The sequence below is a fragment of the Trachemys scripta genome, chromosome 8, assembly GCF_013100865.1.
Source record: "Trachemys scripta elegans isolate TJP31775 chromosome 8, CAS_Tse_1.0, whole genome shotgun sequence".
NCBI lineage: Eukaryota > Metazoa > Chordata > Testudines > Emydidae > Trachemys > Trachemys scripta.
Window position 1 is genome coordinate 18,677,411 of NC_048305.1, and position 23,334 is coordinate 18,700,744.

The window sequence follows — 23,334 nt, forward strand, 5'->3', positions numbered from 1 at the left end:
ACAGTGTAAAATCAAACAGCTCTGGCCAGAGTCTGCTCTCTCTGAGGCTAGGTCTACACTACCCGCCTGAATTGGCGGGTAGAAATCGATCTCTCGGGGATCGAATTATCGCGTCTCGTTGGGACGCGACAATTGATCCCCGAATTGACGCTCTTACTCCACCAGCGGAGGTGGGAGTAAGCGCCGTCGACGGGGAGCCACGGAGGTCGATTTTGCCGCCGTCTTCACAGCGGGGTAAGTCGGCTGCGATACGTCGAATTCAGCTACGCTATTTGCATAGCTGAATTTGCGTAACTTAAATCCCCCCCCCCCCCCCCGTAGTGAAGACCTGCCCTTAGAAAAATCTCCATTGGCTTTAATACCACTGGTGCAACTAAGAGCAAAATCTGGAACGTGTGTGGAATAGTTAATTGTACAAATATGTGCCTGCAGGGTAATGTTATAAAACAATACAGGGTCTTAGTCATACAATAAAAAATGATGACCTTGGCAACTGTCTACCAAACTCCAGAAATTGGAAGTTGAGAGTGCTCAGAAACTCAGAGGAATTCAGCATCTTACATGGTGGGGATGTATCCAGAATGAAATGAATGTAACCAGGTCTCAACATTCAGCTGAAAAGGTCACTGCACTCTTGAAGAGTTTGGGTCATTGTAGTATAATGCGTGTGTGTATGGTCGGTTCTACAGTAATGAATATTTTGGCTCTATGATGAAGCCTCCTCTTCTAACATCTTCTCCTACTCCCAACAAAAAAGATTTTCTCCAGGATTTTGTGCAATGTGATACATTATTACAAATCTAGGGAAAACTGCATTTTGAGCCCTCCAGACTTTGATTCCTATTAGTGGAGGAAGATTGTGTCCTGTGAGTCAGTCATTCAGATTCCCCTAGTTATACTAAGCTATACTGTATTATTGATTTCTTCTGGCCCTCTTTTTTTTCTAATGACAGTTTTGTTTTTTTGGTTTGTTTTTGTTTTTTGCCTCATTGGCGCAGATCTTTAGCTGGCATAAACAGACATAGATTTATTGACTACAGTGCTGATTTATGCCAGCTGAACATTTGGCCCATCATTTTAACCCAGATAGAAACTCACATGCTTCTTGATTTCTCTTTTTAGTTAGGTTTCCCCAATGGCTTTCTGCTCCTAATTCTTGCCTTCATTGCACGTGCTCAAACAGGATCAATTGTCCCTTCTGCAGAGGCCATAGAAGCATCCATGCTGTTAACTAGATGGCACTTTACATGTCACCATTTCAAAGCTCTGAGCCTTTTTCCCTGGTCATGTTTTCCATGTTGTTCATACAGCGATATGCCTCTGTGTCTCATGCTACATGCTGTGCATTCATTCCCCTGAAATTAAAAGTACTTTGGATCAAAAATAATAAACAAGTAGGGCAGGGCAGCTAGTTAAAAATAAGCTGGAGCAACCTTCAGTGTTCTCTCATATATAGTTACATTAAATGACTGTATGACTAGCAGTGACCACTGTCACAACCATTTACCTGATGACTGCTGGAATTCCTAATATAGGAACGTCCATACCATTAGGCACCAGAGCTGAAATTGCACAGCAAAATGCAAATCTGAATTATCCTTGCTTGAGTGCATGCTAACAAATGATCTCTCTGTTAGCATCTCCAACTTTCAAACGCTGTACTGAAAATGTTACTACATTATTTAGAAGGAGCGGGTGGAGCAGGTTGATTTCCTGCCACCACTATTACTGATGCGCTAGAAGTTCTTGAAAAAGACAAGCTGAAGGTACTCTGTTATTAAAAGAGATGCCATATTTTATTCATTCTGATGACAAGCATACAGGGCCTGATCCAAATCCCATTGAAATTAATGGGAATCTTTCTATTGACTTCAATGGGTTTTGGATCAGACCTATGATTTTCAGCACATCAAATACACCTCTACCCCGATATAACGCTGTCCTTGGGAGCCAAAAAATCTCACCGCGTTATAGGTGAAACCGCGTTATATCGAACTTGCTTTGATCCGCCGGAGCGCACAACCCCACCCCCCCGGAGCGCTGCTTTACCACGTTATATCTGAATTCATGTTATATCGGGTCGCGTTATATCGGGGTAGAGGTGTAGCTGAAAGGAAAGAGAGACAAAGCTCCTTTTTGTTGCTTCATGAAGTGAGGCTCTGCACCTCCGCTATCACCCCTTCTATTGTAATGGACATATTTTTACTAGAATTTTTAAATAGCCTCCAAACGCCTTTAGAATCAACTTTAGTAGCTCCAAGTCCTTCATTTTCCATATGGGGGGCTCTTGTCATCATTCTGATAATATGTTCCTTCTCCAAGAGGTCCGATATGTCCTTTCAAGGCTATAATATCACAATGAATTAGCTAGTATCTATGTCTACCAATGAAACAGAACTGCTTAGTTTTGTCCTAGGCTTTTTACTGCTAATAGCTACAGAATCTCCTTTAACTTAAGAGTCAAGGGGTTGTGCATTTGGGCTCGGTCCCTGCAAAGCACTTAGGGCCTGACCCAAAGCCAATTGAAGTGACTTTCTATTGACTTCAGTGGGTTTTGGATCAGACCCTTAAGAACATGTGTTGCTAACCATGTGAGTAGTTGCATTGACTTTGTCGGGATTACTCATCTGCATACGATTAAGTGTTTTGATGTATCAGGGTCCTGGAGCATCAGAACAAGGGTTATATTATCACTGATGCTTGGATGTTCCAAGACATCATGGTGTACAGTATGGTGAAATCCAAGCTGGTCATGAATTTGTCACAATAAGAAATAGTGACAATGTCAAATTAAAAGAAGGACCTGAAAACTGACATAAGGTGCTCCCCTAACTCAATAGAGGTATACACAGAACTGACAATATTACTGTGCTCTAGTGGTCTGATTGAGACAAGCCTCCGGCATGTCCCAGGCAGGCAAGCTATACCTACTAAAGGTAGGAACAGTTGCACAGTGGGCTATGTGTAGTGACCATTACTGCCTTAGAGAGCATGTCGATATGGACCATACCGTTAAATCCTCAGCCATATCTCACAATGCCTCTCTATGGCTTTTGTCGAGGTGAGTTTGTAGAATGTCTCCTTGGGATGTCTTTTAGAGGTCAATATATTCTCCGTGTGTTTGTGGTCACCAATCACCAAAATTCAGACCATAATTTTAATGCAATCAATTCCTCAGGATTAAATTATTGCAAACATCTCTCCTTAAGTGATGAAGGGGCAACTTGTACCTTAGTTTGCAGGAAGAATAAAGTGCGTCATCAGGTGAGATGCTGGTACCGAAAATAGCTTCAAAATAAAATGAGTGTTAAGAAATAAATGCTGTAAATCTGTTGGAAAGGTGGTGCTGGTGACATTAATCTCCAGACAGAAAATATCCAGCTCAAATGAGTCTGTGAACATTAGCATCAGCAGCAGCAGAACTGAGGGTATGAACAGAAATGCCTCTGATTATATACTGCTATTTATAGATTAAGGACAAACTTTTAAAGAAAGAGAGGTGAGGAGTATTCATTGCTTTCAAAATATAATCACAAATCACCACTGTGCTTGCCAGACAAATGCTCAGATATTGTTGAGTGATACAGGCTGAAAAGAGAAAATAATAAATCCACTCCAAAAGGAGAAGTTTGGACAAGGCACTCAAGAAAAACAAGGGTTTTTTTTCCCTTTGTCAAACCCTCACGCAGTAGATATGGGCAAACTAGATTATAAAAATAAATGTTTCACCAAAAAATTGAACAGATCCCCAAATCGTTTTACAGGTTTCCAATTGCTGTGAACTTTTTTTTTTAATCCACGTTTTTTTATTTTGTCCCATTTTCATGCACCTTTGTTCTCCTGTGTTGCAGGTGGGACCAGAAATATTGAAAGAACAACAAAACTTTGCATTTCCACAGCATTACTCATCCAAGGATCACAAAGTTATTTGCAAACATTTTATGGTATTAAGACTCACAGAGCTCCATGAGATGGGTATTTGTTATTAAATCCATTTACACATGGTGATACTGATAAAGATGAAGAGGTTTTTGCCTGTAGTTGCAGAGAACATCCATGGAAGAGTTAGGATTGCAACCCAGATCACCTGACTTCCAGCTATATTCTACTTGGAATAACTTTACATCAATTGAATACCAGGCTATAAACTACTGCAGGGGGAAAATTGGAATGGAAGTGAGCAATCATTCTGATGTTGAGACCAACTTTGTGAAGAAAAAGATTGTGTGATATTATATTTTACTATTTGTCTGATTGTGAAAATAATGATAATGGGAGAGATTATTAAAGGCACAAGCAATAGATAGGCACCTAATTCCCATTGAAAGTCAATGAGAATTGCACCTAACTGCCATTTGTGCCTTTGAAAATTCTCCCCCTATTGTCACGATGCAAAAACACAGTGGGGCCGAGTTAAGGTTGAATAGGATACCTGAACTTCGGTATTTACTGAGCTTTGGTGGTTTAACTCTGCAACCTAAATGTTCCAGTAACAGATTTTTTGCTATGGAATTATCCAACTATCAAAGAAGAAATAAACATATCAGAAAGGACAGAAAAGCTGAAGGTTCCAATATAATATACAGGAACTTGAGACAGTGTGTGTGTGTGTATGTGTGTGTGTGGGGGATTATCTCCAAAATTCCATTTCAGCTACTGAGAAATTGTTAATGAAAGTTAGTTGGTGGTAATTGGCCCAAATTCTTTTAGCCATATGCAGTCTCATGCAAGGATACATGAAAGCTGATACCATCTGTGGATGGCAGTTTATAATTCTTAATGAGTCAAGGTTTATCCTTACAACCAGCATGTTTCAGCAGACACTGCCCACACATACCAACAGGAAGATTTCCTCTAGATTTGCCCCCACTTGTGCCAGAGGAGGGGAAGGGAACTTTCACTTAGAACCCAAAAGAGGGAGAAAGGAGACAAGAAGGAGAAAGAGGAGGAAAAAAGGAGAGAAGAGAGTTCTCCCTGGTATTAAAATATGTGCCTCCTTCCTATGATATGATGACTTTTTGATCAATAGGAACATACTAATATTATGCCTTTGGTATGTTATCTTCTCTGTGACCCACTTAAAGCTGTAGAGAGCACTTGAACTTTACAAATATAATGTGCATATACATTTTAATGCCTATTAAGGTGAGGGACTAAGAACAATGGTTTGAACAAGCATGCACAGAGTCTTCTGTATATCCAAGGCAACAGTAGGTGATGCAGAATGACTCTGAAGCCTGGAAGGTAGAATTAATCTTTCTTGACTCCAACAACAGTCTCCATTTACTTGGACTATGATCAGGACTTAGCTTTAGTAGTGTATAGCCACTTTGTAAGATTCCCTGCCATGTCCACCACAGCTCAGCCAGGGCTTGAATTCAGGTCTCTGGAAGGGGAAAAACTAGTGCACTCAGCTACTGTAGTGCCACCCAGTTCCAGTTAACAGCTTTCTCTTTCATTTGTTCCATCCCAGTCCAGTATGTGGGTGCTGACCAAGGTAGGCCAGTGTTCACTTACAGCAGCTGAGCTGAGAGAATGAGATAGCAGAGGGTTTAGCTTGGAAGGGACCCAAGGGTTTAATCCATTGAAAAGCTGAGTGACCATAGTAATGTAATGTTCCACCTCCACTATGACAACACTGACTATCTTGCTGCCTCATGTTGCTGACTGATAAATGGAGCAAGTGCTGGTTTTAGGTCTGGAGGCAGATACTGTCCTATTTTTCCAGATGGAGGTTAGAGTGAAGAAGGCAGGGTGCCATCTGGAAGGAGAGTGGTCTTGCCTTGCAGGTGCACAGCAGGAAAACTATAGGTTTGAAATAAAAACATGTATATTATATATATAGCATATGGAATGGTCCTTTGGAGCCCAGCTTATCATGTTATTAAGAGTCCTGCCGTTCCAAAGGGTGAATTCTTCACAGCAGCATGAAGCTCCATAACAAGGCCCAGAACAAGAATCTCTCAGATATTTAACTGGTTTTGGAATAACGGTTTATTTTATAGCTAAAGGTACAGCCAGTTTTTGCTTCCATTTATCTGAATGGCTTGGATTTCCCAGAGCTGTTGAAAATGATAAGCTCTTGAAAACTTGTGGGAAGTTTTAGTGAGATGCTGTGATAGCAGACCTGCCAAACAAAAGAAGTTATAGACACTAGGGTGCATGCAGTGCACAGGTGAGACCAGAGTACAGAATTAAATTAGGACATATTTATCAAAAAGCAATATTCGGCTTCATATTGGACATATTCTTTCATAATACATTAATGTAGAGTTGGGAATGGGTATGGAGGTGTATGGAAGACCTTGGGGAAACAGACTGAACTAGTTTGATGAATTCTAGGATCCTCAAAAGCAACAGAATGTCTCTTTTTCCAAAAGCCCTGAAAGGCTGGCTAGATTTTAAACTACTCAAAACCATGTGGTATGAAGTACTGGTACTGTGTGCAAGTGATCAGGTTGCCCCATCATGGCTGACCCACAGGTAGGATAAGAGACCCATCACTACTACCAGCTGAAGGAGATCTCCAGGTGCAGAGGGCTATGTTTTTCTGATGCTAAAGAACCAGAGTTCTAATCCTGCCATTGTGGAGTGGTGGCTGTGGATGTGTGAGATTTATCTGGAAATGGTGTCTATTATTTATAGCATATGATTTCATTGCAATGTGAGTAGACAGCTTTTTGCGCCAAGTCTCCTTCTCCCTCAACGTGTAGGTCCTTGACTACTCTTGTATTCAGGGAACATCAATTCTCAGGCAAGTTATACGAACCACATCACATTTTTAAAAATATATATTTGTTCTTATTAGAATATATATGACAGAGGTCTTTTAAGAGCAGAGATAATGCTTATGTCCATTTCAGTTGCTCCTAAAATACTTTAATTAACTGGCTAGTATGTATGTGCATCATTATCTTCTACTCGATGAAATCAGAACTCATCAGCTATGTGTCATAGGCCCTGTATTTCTAACCTCTAATGTAGTAGTTCTCAACCAGGGTTCCAGGGCCCCCAATGGGGCCTTGATCAGGTTTCAGGAGGGCCTCCAAGCATTAGACTTGCTGGGGCCCAGGGCAGAAGCTGAAGCCCCACTGAATGGGGCTGAAGCCCAGGGTCCTGACCCTCACCACCCGGAGCTGAAGCTGAAGCTTGAGCAATGTAGCTTTGAGGGGGACCCTGTGGCATGGGTCCCCAGGCAATTGCCGTGCTTGCTACCCCCCCAACATCGGCCCTGGCTTTTATATGCAGAAAACCAGTTATTGCGGCACATGTGGGCTGTGGAGTTTTTATAGCATGTTGGGGAAGCCTCAGAAAAAAAAAGGTTGAAAACCTCTGCTCTAATGGTCATTCTTCTTAAGCAAGACGTGGTGGATGAGGTAATATCTTTTACTAGACCAACATCTGTTAGTAGGAGAGACAATCTTTCAAGCCACACAGAGCTCTTCTTCAGGTTCTTCAATGCAAGAAGTGGGAGATTGCAACATTACTCACTTAAATTTGGCCTGGCTGCCCCAAATTTCAGTGAATAGCGTTGCAACGCCACTCATATTTGGCACCTGATTTTGTGTGTGTGCACGTGTGTGTGTGTTTGTTTTATGGTACTTGAACTGATGGCATCAAAATTGCACCTTGAAACAAACTGTGGCTGCAACTTTTGAACCAAAAAAATCATAACTTTCTTATTGCCTTCAATAAAAGTTATGGCTAGAAAGGATCCAGCAAAGGCTGGATAAGGCTTGAAATAAAACTCATCATTCAGATTAAGGAAAACAAACAAATCTCCCATAAAATATACTTAAAGCAAGAAAAAGAGTCAGGAAACATTGTCATTGTTTAGTGTGTAATGACTCCAGGTCTCTGTAGGCCAGCATGTGAAAGTTTGAGAGCTGTGCTTGAAATTTTCATGGAGTCTCTGTCAAGCTGTTGCTTTTCCATAGATGGACAAAATTCAGGCCTGATGTAAAGCAAATTAAACTCAGTGGAAAATATCCATTAACTTCAAAGGGCTTTGTATCAGCTCTTTAGTGGGATTACAACCCAAACTGGAAAGAGATAAGCAACCGTGCAAAACTATTCTTTGTGTGTTGGCGGAAAGGACTAAATCAACCAGGAACATGTAGATTATTGCCATGCATTTTAGCAAACTGCACCATGCTGGCCAGATACACAAAAATGATCAAGGAATAAACAAGTCTCATTATTTGGAATACCATCTTCCTGTCACTAATATCTATAGTTGCAGAACAGAGCAAGTTCAGCCAGTCACATAAATTTGTGTAGTCCTGAATATAAATTACATATAGGGGTAAGTTCACAAGTACAGATAAAACCAGACCTGACCCTACCCTTTGTTTATAACTTCAAATTAACCTTTTTGTGGCGTTTGAAAACATTTTAACGTTTTTCATTTGTCTTTGCATCTTCTGGCTCCAGACACGATCTGAAATACAAGGAGTAGGTGAATGACAAATCGCTTACTTGTAATACTTTCGACATAGACAAAAACAAAAAACAAAAACAAATTCTGTTCTCTGTTACACTAGTATAAATCAGTGTCAATAAAGTGAGGCTGGATTTAAACCCCTGGATTTAAACCCCTGGAAAGGAGTCCAGAATTTGGCATTGGCTGCTTGACACCTCGGTGGAAAATTTATTCATCCAGGATTTGAAGCTGTGCTCTGAGTATTTTAGTAACACAGTTGTTTGCTGTTGAGCTATTGGAAGGGCCCAGCAATGATAGTGGGAGACAATCCTGAAGTGAGACTGCATATCCGAAGCTGCTTAGGGAGCCACAGGTACTGATCAAATAAAAGCCTGTCTCCCACCCAGGAAAAAAGGGAATGCATTGAGTGCTCTGATTTTGATTTCTTGTCTCTCACAGCAATACCTGGATCCTGTCAGTAAATTCCAGTGACAGGGGGATCTGTATGACACACATGTTTTCATCCTATTTTTGGACTAGTCATTGGCAAAGTGTTGTCAGCATCTTCTCAGCATGAACTGTTAGAGCTGAGGCAGAGTCCAATGGCAAACTCCGCCTACCCGTCAATGCGGATCCCTTAGGGAAGTTGGTATTGTGGTTGTTGGGATTACAACCCAATTTCAGTTCTAGGGAGTTTTCATTTTCATTCACCGTAACACGATCCCTACTCACCCCCTGTCCCTACAATAAGGAGCATTACATTCATTTAAAATATTAAAATATATTTTTCTTTATAAAAGATGCATTAGTGTAAGTTCTAGTTCTTTGAAGGTTCTTTAGGGCTTCAGTGTTTCCATGATATTGGCTGTATAGTGGATTTAATGCCAGTATAGATTATAGGAAACTTCCCAGAGCAGAAAAACCATTAAGTACCATAGAGATATGAGGTTTTCTTGCAACTCTGAAAGAGTGCACATCCAGTATTATCTCCTTTGCTATATTAACAATGTGCTCCATATCTGCAAGCTGAAGGTTTAACAATGCCCTTACAGCATGTGGAATATTATAAATCTGGAAAATACCCATTGAAACTCATGTTACTGTTGGCCTTTAATTTGTGCCCACAGCATCCACACAGGGGATTTATAGCACAGCCTGCTAGTGCGCCCTGCAATTCACCCCTCCCCCCCCAGTGCGAACTACGGGGCCATGTAGACGAGCCCTCAGTGCCCGCAATACGTAGTAAAAGCTGTCAGTGTCAATGGCCGTGACAAGCTGCCAACCCTCTGGCACGTGCCTAGCACATCAGCAGCACAGGCCAAGAGTGGGCAGGAGAGCTCTTTTGCAAGTGCTTCAGATTAAAACAGGCACATGTGGCTGGAATGGGGTGGTGATCCGATGGTATTGGGATAACTCGGATTGTTAAGAGGGAGCTAATATACTCAATGCAATGGCAAAACCAAAGGCCAATAGGAGCAGTAAAGTTAATTGCCTCTGTACAACAGCAATCTATCAAGTGCCTTTTGCTGTGCTTTACTGTGAAGTTAATGGGTGAAATCCTGACACCATTGAAGTCAATGGGAGTTTTGTTACAGAAGGGAATAGGAGTGGGGTAGCCCCTTTAAATTTTGGGAGCTCTCTAGTGGCGCTCATTGTGGTCTGTGTTTTGGATGCCTCCAGTAGTCAGTAGAATAATAGGACTTGCATTGCATGTTTGTGTATATTGAGTAAAGATGGTTATTTGGGACTCAGCTATACCAAGTGGGTTCTTCATATTATTTTTATTTAGAGCAAGAGACACAACACCTGTTAACTTAAGTGGGCCAGAATGTCACTCAGTTTTGTTTAGGACAGTGGATATCTGCAGTAGAAAGGGGATAACATACAAAATAACGCGTAACATAAAAATGTTAAATATGCCTCTGATGGCTGAAGAATGACACTAGTCACGCTTTCATATTCATGTCCCTAGACTATCCAGTACACTTGGTTGGCAAGTAATTAAAATTCCCTCCTCTGGCTCTTGGATGATTTGATCACTAACAGACTTGTATGTTTCCGTTTGGATGTCTCACCGAATCCTGGAGAATTCATATAGGTTCAAAACAGAAAGAACTCAACATATAGTTGGCAATCCTTAAAATTCTGCCAGTTTTGCCTTAGATAGGCCTATACTAAGGGCTGGTCCACACTGGAGCAGGGGATCGATCTAGGAAACGCAACTTCAGCTATGAGAATAGCGTAGCTGAAGTCGACGTTTCCTAGATCGAACTAAGTTTACTTACTGCGGATCCACGCGGCGCAGGCAAGCTCCCCTGTCGACAGCGCTTCCTCCTCTCGGTGAGCAGGAGTTCCGCAGTCGATGGGGGAGTGCTTCTGGGATCCATTTATCGTGTCCAGATGAGACGCGATAAATCGATCCCAGAAGATCGATCTCTACCCGCCGAATTGGGCGGGTAGTGTGGACCTACCCTAATTTAGGGGAAATTATTTTTATGAAGCAGGATGACCTTTATTATGCTATTTGGGTTACATGCAGTCTCGTAGCAAAGGAACATGTATAGATCATTTATGATCTAAAAATATACTGCATTATTAACAACTGCTTCAAGTTACAAACCAGCACATGGTCTAATAATTACTTCTCTAAAGTGATTGGACAGCATGCAGCCACCTGATGATCAGGGTGGCTTAAAACCACCTTATGTTACATTCCACTACTGAGCTGCAGGAATTCATTCAAAATTGGTGCAGCAGTGCAGAAAATGGGTGAAAATGACAAAGGCTTCATCCCAAGAACAGCTTCCACCATGCTTTTAATTGCCAATGAAGTTAGCACAAGTTGTTTATTTTTTAGGCCTCCCAACGTTGCCAGAGCCTCTTAAATGAACAGATTTGATAGTAGTCAAATGGGATATTAGTGGAAGGCAGTTTCCCAAAATTAAGAAAAAGATAGAGTTGCCTCTTCCTAGGCTGAAATTCTATAGTGTGTTCGGTGTAGCTGAACTCTGCGTAAATGTTTGTACAAGGTGTTCCTGAGTTTACTGGACCTCTGAGTAATGCCAGTAATAACACAGTTAGAACTGTAACAAATAAGGGGGCTGAGGTAATATCATATCTGATTACTTCCCCTTTCTTGCACTTCACTCTACTCTCCTGCTGACACAGAAGCCAGAGCTCAGTCCTTCCAGGACTAAGATTTAATGTTACACTTCTGAGGGAGAGAGACATACAATTTCTTAACAAATAACATTTTATAAGTATAAACAATCTAAAAGCAATATTAGGATTAGTTGTGTCTGTTTCTCTCAAACCACTATTATGTGATAGCCCTTTGATGTTCCTAACCAAAACTTCCACACCTGTTGCTATTACAAAATATTGAAGAAACGTATACCTTGTACCCACACATATACATACACTTCCCTCCAGCTTTCTCATGGAGTGAGTCCTGTGTGCAGTTCAAAACATTTGTCTCTTGAAATTCCTACAACTAGAGATGGGTGTCAGCTCCACCGTCTGCTCTCACCTCCTCTGAATCTCTTCAGCAACAACAGTCCCAGACTCTCACAACTAGCGGTAACGTCCAGTCTCCTTCGCTGGCTCGTTCATTTGGTTCTCCCTTTTATTGCTTCTTCTCTGATGTGGAAGATAAGATTAATTTGTTCATGAGACTGGCAGAATGCCTTTCCTATTTGTTGGTGTCTATTGTTATGCATGCCCATATGGGTGTCTGGAGGCTGGTATAAATGACAGATCTAGATTACTCTATGTGGGACATAATTATTTCTTTAAACAGTGTCTTTCATCCTGAAGAATCTCAAAGCTTAAACTGAGATATTCAGACAATACATAAGGATTACTTCTTCCACTGCTGCAATGCAGCTCCCTATGGACGTGCTGATTCTAGAGTACGTGGCATATCTGTAACATTTTTGCATTTCATTATGAACTCAAAACCAAGCCAGTCTCACAGAAAACTAAACCGAGATGGCAAATATTTTTGAGAAAAAAATGTAAGATCAACCAAGCCAGTGATGGGGCCCAAACTGATGAAAACATTAAAAACTCAAATGTTTATAGTTTCTGGTGCAAAAATAACAGCTTTGTTTCTATTAATTATTATTATTATTAATAATTATTATTTGTATAACAATAGTGCCTAGAAGGCCCAACCAAAACCATTGTGCTAGGCACTGTACAAACACAGAGTAATATACGGTTCAAGCCCCATGGAATTTACAATCTAAATAAACAACACAGAGAAGCAAAGCGATTTATCCAAGGTCACACAGCAGTTCAGTGGAAGAGCTGGGATTAGAACCCAGGGTTTTTGAGTCCCAATATCCACTGGACTGCAAAAGGGCACATTTATTACAGAGCCACACAGAAAGAGATAAAGTTTTCATGCACAAACTGGGTTGTTTGGCCAGCCCTACGCAATTCTCAGCTCTCCTAGCAATCTTGTCTCTCTTTCCATTGTCTCTCCTTCCCCCGTGTCAGGTTTTTAATCTTGTCTGTTTTCATTTTGTTTTGTTGTAAGGGTGGAACATGCATGTGCTTGGTGGGGGAAGAAGATGGGCTATTAGGGAGCACTGGGAAAAGCAAGGCTGTGTTGGTCCTTCCGGTCACTGAAGTGGAGAAGGCTGCAGGTTGTCAGGCACTGAAGTAATGCATTCTCATGATGCCTTCTGACTCCAGGCTGGAAAGGAACCAGCTGTTTCTGATATTAAACACTGAGCCTGTGCTGTTGGCAATCATCTGGGCTCAAGTGAAGCTAGCTAAGCTTTGCTCTGGGGATTGTATGCAATGGGTTGTAGTACAGATCTGAAGCTGGTGGAAACAGGACCAGTACAGATATATTACACAAATTCCTGAAAAAACCTAGCCTGCTGTTGTACAGGAGCTAAGTGGGTCAGTTGAGAAAGAGCAGTGGGACATTCTATTAGGGAGAGAATAGGGTTGCTTGTGATATTTCTATTACAAGAAGGCTCTAGGGCAAGTGCCGTGCTCTAGATAATGCCAAGCGAGAATGTACTGTGGAGAAGACATCTGCTGGGGGAAGGGAAGAGATGCAGCTCCAGAGCACGGTGGGCAGAACAGATGCTGCCATGGGACAAAATGAGGCCAAGCAGAATTCATTTCAAGAAATGGTTGCAATAGCTACTGAAGAAACCCATGTGCTTATTGAGTTTCACAAGATGCTTCATATTTTAGTGTGTGTAACTCAACGCATTGCATAATTTAATCAAGCAAGCCACATCCTACCCTTAAATGAGATGGTAATCTAAGATCTGGGGATAGAAGTGTCATCTGCATAGGGCATTGAGACTTCACATTCCCTGACAGATGATGCCTTACTCCCTAGAAGTAATATAAGTAATATTAGTCTATTGTTTGCATCACACCGAGGAATTTCTCTCTCCACACCACATTTATCCTGGCATCTGCTGTGACACTAATAGCTGTGGGCCAGTGGTGATTTCAGTTAACAAAAGCTGGTATTAGATTGCATCCGAAGAAGTGAGGTTTTTACTCACGAAAGCTTATGCCCAAATAAATCTGTTAGTCTTTAAGGTGCCATCAGACTCCTTGTTGTTTTGGTATTAGATTAATGCTAAAATGAAAACACTGCAAATACTTTCTCTGCAAAGATGCTGCTTAATTCCCATAAAATAGAATCTGGTCCAGCGAATTGTCCAGGAGACCTTAGTGCTAAATGACTTTCCTGGTAACCTTTCAGCAGGGAGAGAGAGTGTGGACAATTATGTTGACCTAGACGTAGACTTTCATATAGGTGACAGCCAGGTATATGCCATCACATAGACAAACCAGACCATTCCGGTGACCAGTTAGCAAAAGAAAAAGTTATGTCATGCATCAAATATATATAATAAATGCATAAAATGGACAGTGGAAGGGGAACCAGTGAAAGTCTTTAAGAAGGGGGGAGGATGTGGTTGTGCTTCTCTGCATGGCATGCTGCAGACTTCTGAACAGCCTGGAGTTGCGGAGTGAGGAACTCAGGAGATTCATTGAAATAGGAGCGGGAAGATGTGAGGCACTGAGTGACACACGCATGCAGTATCAGTTCAGCAGAGTAACTGTTGAGGGTGTTTGCTGGATGTTGATGATGTTGTGGAGGAGGTAACAGGTGGTCTTGCTGAGTTTAGTGTAAAGTGCAAGAGAGAACTCAGGTCTGTAGATGACTTCAAACTAAATTTGCAGACCTGACAGGCAAAAAGCAGGAGTAAAGAAGAGACAGGATTTGGCTTCGCTGGAGAAATGATTGAGGGAATAGATCTTGCTCAAGGAAAAGCTATACAACAAGGCGACATTCAAAAGAAAAAAGTCAGGTGTTGATATATTCACTGTGTATGTGTATGTTGGACGTATATTAAGGCCTTGTTAGATTCAGCTTTTACAGTCTGTTTTATTAAAGCATAAAAATAATTCATGACTGAGATATTAGTGCAGTCTTAACACAGCAGCACTAGAGATGCCACTCCTAATTAGGGTGATAATACAGAGCTAATGATTTGTTCTGAAACAACAAAGAATTATATAATTGAGTGACTGGACTCTAACCTCTTACTCACACAATAAATAAAAGACCTAGTGGTTAGGCTGATTTGCTATGTCATTACATTTCTGTACCTGTACTGCATTCACGGAACATCCAGCCTGGCTTTAATTCAAAGCCTTAATTAGAAGTCTCATTCACTTTCAGGGATCAGCTGAAATGTTAAAGGCCGGACAACAACACTGAGTAAATGGGTGTCTTTTAGAAAATTATCTTATGATCTTATTAAAGAGAAAAATCAATGCTTTGTTGAATTTTTTTCTTAACCTTGTTACATGGAAGGAGACACTACATAAGCTCTATAATTTAGGATCTAAACCAATAGAGTCTATAGGCATCTAAATAACCTCAATTATATGAATTTGGGCTAAAGTTTAAAGTCTGTCCTGTGGCTTTAGGCACTGAAAAGAGGAGAAGCAATGGAAAAGGCACAGGGTTGGGAATTAGGAAATCCATATTCTATTCCTTTTGCTGCCACTGATGTGCTGTTTGACCTTGGACAAGTCTCTTCCCCGTTGTTTTTCCTCCTACCCTTTGTCTGACTTGACTGGTTAGTCTGTAAACTCTTTAGAATGTCTCTTACCATGTAAGTGTACAAAGCCTAGTAGAGTGAAGCCCTTTATCTTGGCTACCATAATGGAAATAATAAAAAGTGTGAGCTATGCAAAGAGCCGTTTCTAGTTGCGACAGGCTTAACACAGCACAGACGGATGCTCACCTCATAGGATTGCTGTCTGAGGACTTTGCAGGTCCAGCATTCCTGGTTCAAGTCTCAAAAGCAGTAACATGGAGGGTACCCAGGGCCGGCTCCAGGCACCAGCCCACCAAGCTTGTGCTTGGGGCGGCACCTGGAGGGGGGCGGCACGGTGCGGCGCTCTGGCTCCGGGGAGAGCGGGGCCACGGCTGGGCTCGCCGCCCTCCCCCCGGCGTTCTGGCCGCCGGGCAGAGCGGAGCCCCAGCCGGGGCTTGCTGCCCTCCCCCCGGCGCTCTGGCCGCCGGGGAGAGCGGAGACCCGGCCGGGCACTCCGCCCTCCTCCCAGGGCTCTGGCTGCCCTCCCCCCAGCCGCCGGGGAGAGCGGAGACCCGGTCGGGGCTGGCCGCCCTCCCCCAGGCCGTGGCTGGCCGCCGGGGAGAGCGGAGCCCCGGCCGGGGCTCACCGCCCTCCACACTGGAGCTCTGGCCACCGGGGAGAGTGGAGCCCCAGCCGGGCACTCCACCCTCCTCCCAGGGCTCCAGCCGTCCTTCCCCCCGGAGCCCTCCCCCCGGCCGCCGGGGAGAGCGGAGCCCCGGCTGGGGCTCACCGCCCTCCCCCCGGGGCCCCGGCCCCCCCCCCCCCCCCCCCCCCCCCGGCCGGGGGGGGGGGGGGGGGGGGGTCGGCCGGAGTCTTTTTTGCCTGGGGCGGCAAAAAAGCCAGAGCCGGCCCTGAGGCTACCCATGACTGGATGACAGCTAAATAGTGAATTTCACTCTTGTTCATGGCAGGCAAACACACCAGAAATTGCTTAAACAATACATTCCTTTCAATGCTCTTCCAGTCATTAAAAATACCCCCCCAAAATGAAATATTTTGGGCAACCAAAGATTACAGTTTAAAAGTGTGATGAAATTCAACCCAGATATAATCACGCATGCAAGCTAGGCTCAAATTTGGTCTGCCTTACAAACCCAGTGGAAAACATCTTCTGGACTTCAAGGATCTGAATTTGAGATCAGCTTCAGACCGCAACCCTATAGATTAAATTATAGGTGCTCTTTTGTACCTACAATTGTTTTCTGTCTGCAAACCAGGGCCAAGATTTTCAAAATCAGCTGCCTAAAGTTATGGTCCTAAATTCCTATTTAGGCAGTTATATAAGTGACCTGTTTTTTTTTAAAGTGTTGAGCATCCAATAGTTGTCACTGACTGTACGTTCACCAGATACCAACCATATTACAGGCCGTAGCTTCAATGGGAGCTGCGGGGTGAAATCAGACCACTGGCAGTTAGATAGCCAAGTGATCTGAATTATGAGCACAATTAACTATTCCTGAAAATTGGAGACATATAATGGGAACGCAGCTTGCAATATCTTTTCCTAAATATCTTTTCTTTTATGAAAACCATCACTCTGTCACACAACAATGTATGAGAAAAAAAACCTCACTCCTAAAAGTCATGAACTGAGAGGGGAGGGGTTTTTATTTGGAGGGCGGGGGAGGGGGGAGAAAGAAGATAAAAATATGTCAGAGGTCATCAAAAATCACATTAAAAATAACAATTATTTTTACATTCTGGAGACACATCTTTCATCTGTACTTAAGGAATCCTAAACACCAATTCAGACAGGCCAATCTGCTGTGCTTAATTTGTAATGAAAGAGGTGCAGGGGCTCAAGCAATTTTTTTACATTCATAACTAATGCAGGAAGCCCAGACGTGCCGGGGCTCTGAACTGCCAAGCCTAGAGGCACCAGGGCTCAGCCCTGGTACAAATTAAGCACTAACAATCGAGCCTAAATGTTGAGATTATTTTGGTTAATTAATGAGCAAATGATGTAGATCCAAAGACAGAATTGCGGGTTCTACATGTCTACTACCAGGGGGAAATGTACTGTTGAAAAGCGCTTGAAATTTCTCTCTCTTGTCACTTGGTGACCCAGGCTTGGGGGACTGAGCCATGCTTTCCTTTCTGCCTCTGGTAATAAAGGCTGGGATTATTCTCCTGGCTTCTGACTGAGACCTTATTATTGCAGGGCAGCTGTCACCCTGAGACAGTTCATGTTCAATTTGTTAGATTATGCAATCGCCCTGGTTCTGACATAATTACAGTATATTTGAGAAACTGGAAACACACAGCTGCAGGAATATTTGATAGGGGGAAAATCATTTATGAAGGGGGAAAAAGAAACCTGAGTTGATCCTCCTGGAACCAGACTGCATTTACTTCTTTCATCTCTTCTTCATGAGCTTCTCTCTTTGGTATTTTTCTCTGTTTTGTGCATATGAGCGGCACTCCGTTGATGAGCCTCAGAGCTGGAATCTTCCATTTAGAGAAAGAACAGATTCAGCAGAAGGGAACCTTCATAGCAGAAATGAGGCTGGGTTTGCATACGCAGCTCTGCAGCAGAGCCAACACTTCTCTGCTGTAAATGGACACTACCGGCAAAATCTCTCTCTTTTCTGATGCGCTGTCTTCATTTAGGCCTCTAGCACTGTTAGCATTGGAAAAATCCCTCCTCAGCTTTGGCCAAGGAGCAGACAGTGCAGTTGAGAAGGGGTGACCTTCGTACTCCTTGATCCCCTGGGCTTTCCCTCACTGTAATGCCGTGCAAAGTGTAGGCTGCTGTAAAGTTAGGCTGGCTGCCAATGGCCCCAAGAAGCCAATACAGCAGTGACATTAGTCGGTTGTAGGGATATCACAGCCATGCACCCTTAACTTGAGGACAATGGGGAGGGTGTGTAGCAGTGCTAGCCCTGAGAGATGAGATAGGCTAAGTGGACATAGTGAATGGGCCAATACTGATATAAAGCACACTGAAATACTTACATGGAAGGCCCCATACAAATGCTGTGTGTTCCTAAAAGAATAACGTAAGCAGTTCTAGAAAAGGCATGAAGTAGCCAATAGTCGCACTACCTCTGAGGCACAGAACACAAGGAACCCAGATTTTCCATAGGTTCTGAACCTATGGAAAATGTTCTGAACATTAATTCAACTGATAATCTATAAATCTTTAGGAGACACCTAGTCTACCAAACTACTTATCCTGTACACTCTACTTAATCAGGATCATTTTAACTGGGACTGTGCATTTGGGTTCTTCAGAACCCCCCCAAATTGTATTATTTGTATTGATGTTTTTTCTGTCTCAGGGACTAGACTAATGCAAGAGCTGGTCTTCTCACCATTTTATTATTTTGATATTTATATCACAGGATCCCCAGAAGCCCTGACTAGAATTGGAACCCTGACTGAGCTAAGCACTGTACAAACACAGACGTGGTCCCCGCCCCAAAGAGTTTACAATCTAAGGAGACAAATGAGTCATGAAGGGTGTGGAATATATTCACTTTTAATATCCATTTTTTGCAAGCTTGTACATACATAAATCTGTTTCTTCTTTCTCTATTGCCACTATTGGGAACTGAAATACTATGGATACCATATGAGCACCGTCACACCAATAATGTGTCTTATGGGAGCACAAAATACAGCTCCTGCTACAACTGGTGACAGAAATGCCCTCTAAAAGGCAAAATGGGATTGCAGTGCACAGTTCCATGTGTTCCACAGTTATGAAGATGTCATTAATTACTCAGCAACTGTGACAGTTTTATAGACATAGCAACTGTACACACTTAAGAATGGATTTGGGATCAACTGGGGACCTAATTCCGCTGCTAACAGCTCTTTCCTGAGTAGACACGGAGCTTGTGTTGTCTTCAATTAGTGTACAGAGTACTGCTAATCACAAAGACAAATTGCATGAGAATATAGGAAAAGGGTAGGAAAATAATTCTGCTGGATCTTTGGGTTTGGAGAACGTGGTAATACCCACTAGAATAATATGGAGACATAAGAAGAATGAACAGCCTTATTACTATGAGGCAAAGAGGAAAGAAAAGTTGTATTGTCTAGTGCAGGGATCGGCAACCTTTGGCATGTGGCCCATCAGGGAAATCCGCTGGCGGGCCGGGACAGTTTGTTTACCTGCAGCGTCTGCAGGTTCGGCCAATCGCAGCTCCCACTGGCCACGGTTTGCCATTACAGGCCAATGGGGGCTGCGGGAAGCGGCGCGGGCCGAGGGATATGCTGGCTGCCGCTTCCCGCAGCCTCCAGACGCGGAACTGGGAAATTAGACTCCTGGGTTCTATTTAGAAAGGTGCCCAAACTGGAACCTGTCATGCATCCTCTCCTATCTTCCCTGACTCTGCACTTTAGCAGGGAGTGGGTTTATTCCATCCTCTTTCTAGTTTACCAAAACATAACTGTCCCAGTTTTTTGATCTTGACTCCATCACTGACTCATTACTTGACCTCATGCAAATAGCTTACCACCATATTTTCAAATGTTGCTACTAATGCTCAGCACGAGACAGCTTAGGTCTGGATTTTCAGAAGCAGTGGAAAAATGAAAACCTCTTTTTGTGAAAAATCTCAAAAGGCCAATGCTGTTTTTGTTCTGAAGTGTTTGAAATGGACCTATTTTTTCTATTTAAAAATTGTTTTCATGATTTGTTACCCCAGTGTTATTTTCAAGTACTTTAATTGAAAACTATCACAACATCTACTGTAATTTTCCATTTGCCAAACTCGGTTTTTGGTTAATGAAAAATTACACTATTTCAATAATATTTTATACTGATTTTGACCAAGGAAAAAGCATTTTTTGTTTTTCCACACAAAAAAGTCCGTGGAAAAGGAGAGGGCATTAAAAGACAAACTTTTAGTTTCAAAAATTTTGACCAGCTCCGGCAAAAAGCCCCCTGCAGATCACATAGATTTCAACTGGAGCTGCAGCTGCTCACCATCAATGGAAATTAAGTATCTCAAGTTAGACACCCAAAATTTGTGGCCACTGTTAAAAAGGTTGACTCTGACAGGATAAGGTCCCATCCCAGCCTCCAGAAATGTGCAGACCTTCAGCTGTATATTTACACTTGCTCTTCCTATCACCTTACTGCTCTGTATGCCATATTATTTTCAATGACCATTTCCCCTCAGTTCTCTACCAAAAACAAGTTCTCTTCACCCAGCTCTTCCTTTCTGTGCCTTTTCTACTTTCTGGGCTAACGGGTTAATTAGCCTTGTAGCTCTCTCCCACCCACCCCTATCTATCAATAAAGCACAGCTTCGCCCCTCACATTTACCCTGGGGTAATTTAATTGGTGATCCGGTGATCCAAGTTCTGGGGTAGCTGTAGTTGCCCAGCACTCTATCACATTCACCTTAGCATTTCTGTACCTCAGTTTTTCCATTTGTCTCAGTGTAATGTTTACCAACCCCACATGAGGTGCTACTCACTTATGAATATATGAATGGCTGGTTATACAGAAAGCATATTGAATTCCTCAGATGCAGTGCTATGATTGTTAAAGCTTAGTATTAAAACCCCTGCTCTGACCCAGCCCTGTCTAGGCTAAAGATTTCCAGCATGAATTTGATCAGTTGTCCAGCACTTGAATTGAGAATCCCTAGGTCAGATCCAAGGAGAACTGACAAACAAAACTTCAAGCTGAATTATATGGGCCAGAGGCTTCTATTTTGGGCCAAAGTCTTGGTCTTCTCAGCTAACACTTGTTTCTTTCAAGGGTTTTGGAGGGAATCAGGGGGCAGATGGAAAAACTCATGACCTGCCTGACCTTGGTAAAACTTTCCCTTGGGTTCTACAAGACTTGTTTTTTCCAACAAAACTATTTCTTGCCTATTCAGTATGGGAACTGCTGTCAGACTTTGTTATATAAGGGATTAATTTGAACCATTGATTGCAAATATGAACACTACATACTATGTGATTTTGTGTATGTATGTGGGAGGGTCAGGGAGGTGAGGTGAAGGAATAGCAAGTAATTTACTATTCACACTCAATCTCACCCATTTATTTCATTTACCCATTACATCTGGATTCTGAAAATATGACCAGTTCTTTGACTATCAGCCTTTTGTCTGGTAGACAAGTGATTTTTCCTTTTCTGAACTTAGCAGAATGCTGTGCTAAGAAACAATCATCTTAAGAGCATTGTTAGAACAAAATAATTTGCCATCCTTTACTTTAAAAAATACTGCAGTATTCACTTCATTGTTCTAGAGTAATAGTCCAGAACAATGCAGTAATGCTATCTATGTAAGCTTTACAATTTGGGACAATTACTGTAGAATAGACTTTTTTTTTCTTTTGAATGAGCCCTCACTCCTCAACATCAGTGAGCTGGAAAGGGAAACTATGTGGAGACGGTGGAATAACTATGTGGGAGAGGAGAGGAAGAACAAAATTGCTCTTTAGTGACTCCCTCTGGCTAACCGAGTAATACCTTCACTGGTTGAAAGGCACATCAGATGGACTTCAAGAGAAAATGATAATAAAGGAAGACCCAAGTCAATAAAGAGCAAAGACACAACATGCTGTCACTACAAAGTCTCTGACCCACATTGCTTATAAAAGCTCCAAACTGAACTTAAACAGCCATAGGTTAATGTTACTTCTGAAAGCCTGAGTGGTGAATGCTGATCATACTGAAGTTTTTACAGATTCTGTGATTGCCTTGTATTGGGTATATACATGAAGATGTATTTATCTTTCTTTCAGTCTTCAGACTTTAGACATGACTCATAGGCTTTAAGGTCAGAAAGGAACATCATGATCATCTAGTCTGACCTTTTTCACATCACATGCCACAGAACCTCACCCACCCACTCCTGTAATAGACCCCCAACCTCTAGCTGAGCTCATATAATATGTTGTTCTAATTTCAAGTTGTCCTGTAGAAGGTAATTGAGTTTAATCTTTTATTTAGCTGTTCAGGGTCCATTTCAAGAGAAGTTTGTTCTTTATTTCCCATGTCTTAGTTTCATCAACCTGTTGGTTATTTTTAATATATTCAATTTTTAGTCCAACAGCTGGTGACAGAGATGAAAGGAGCCTTTAACATGATTATTTTGACTTGACTATGTTTATTACCCCTTTGATTCCAGTGTGGTCCTTTGAAGTACGGTATCTTCAGACTTGCCAGAATGATTTCTCATCCCTGTGACATCCCTAATTTTCATGGTTTCGTTTTTTGGAAATGACTTATTTATCAATTATTATTCTGTGAGATCCAATTGATAGACTCTGCAAACACCTTCTTCTTCTTAATGCACTGGCAGAATGTTAAAACCACTGGAATGTAATAGCCCTGGAAACTGCGTGTGGTTTGGGGGATGAACTCTTGTCCGCGGCTTGCTTGGATGAACAAGTGAGCATTTCTCTTTTCTGGTTTAACCTACATTTGGGAGAAACAGCAGCCAGACTAACCTCTCATGGCAAGTCAGGAGGCAAGCTTGCTTGTCCTTATTTTTAATCCTCCCACAACAAACGTTTGTGTCAGCAGGAGACTAAATACAAGAAATGTTTCTTTTTAAAAATTGTGGCTTCACATGAAGGACTGATCACAGCTGCCAAAGCCAAGTGCACTTGTGTGCATGCTTTTGCCAATGCATTTCAGTCTTGAACCACAACCTCTTTTCTATCTGCCAATGCATCTCAATCCTTTTCTGTGACACACTAGAGTATCTTGTCCCACTTTGTTCTGCCAGTTAACCTTAAATCTAATTTACAGCAACTTGTGTCATTAAGCCTAGAAAAGGCTTT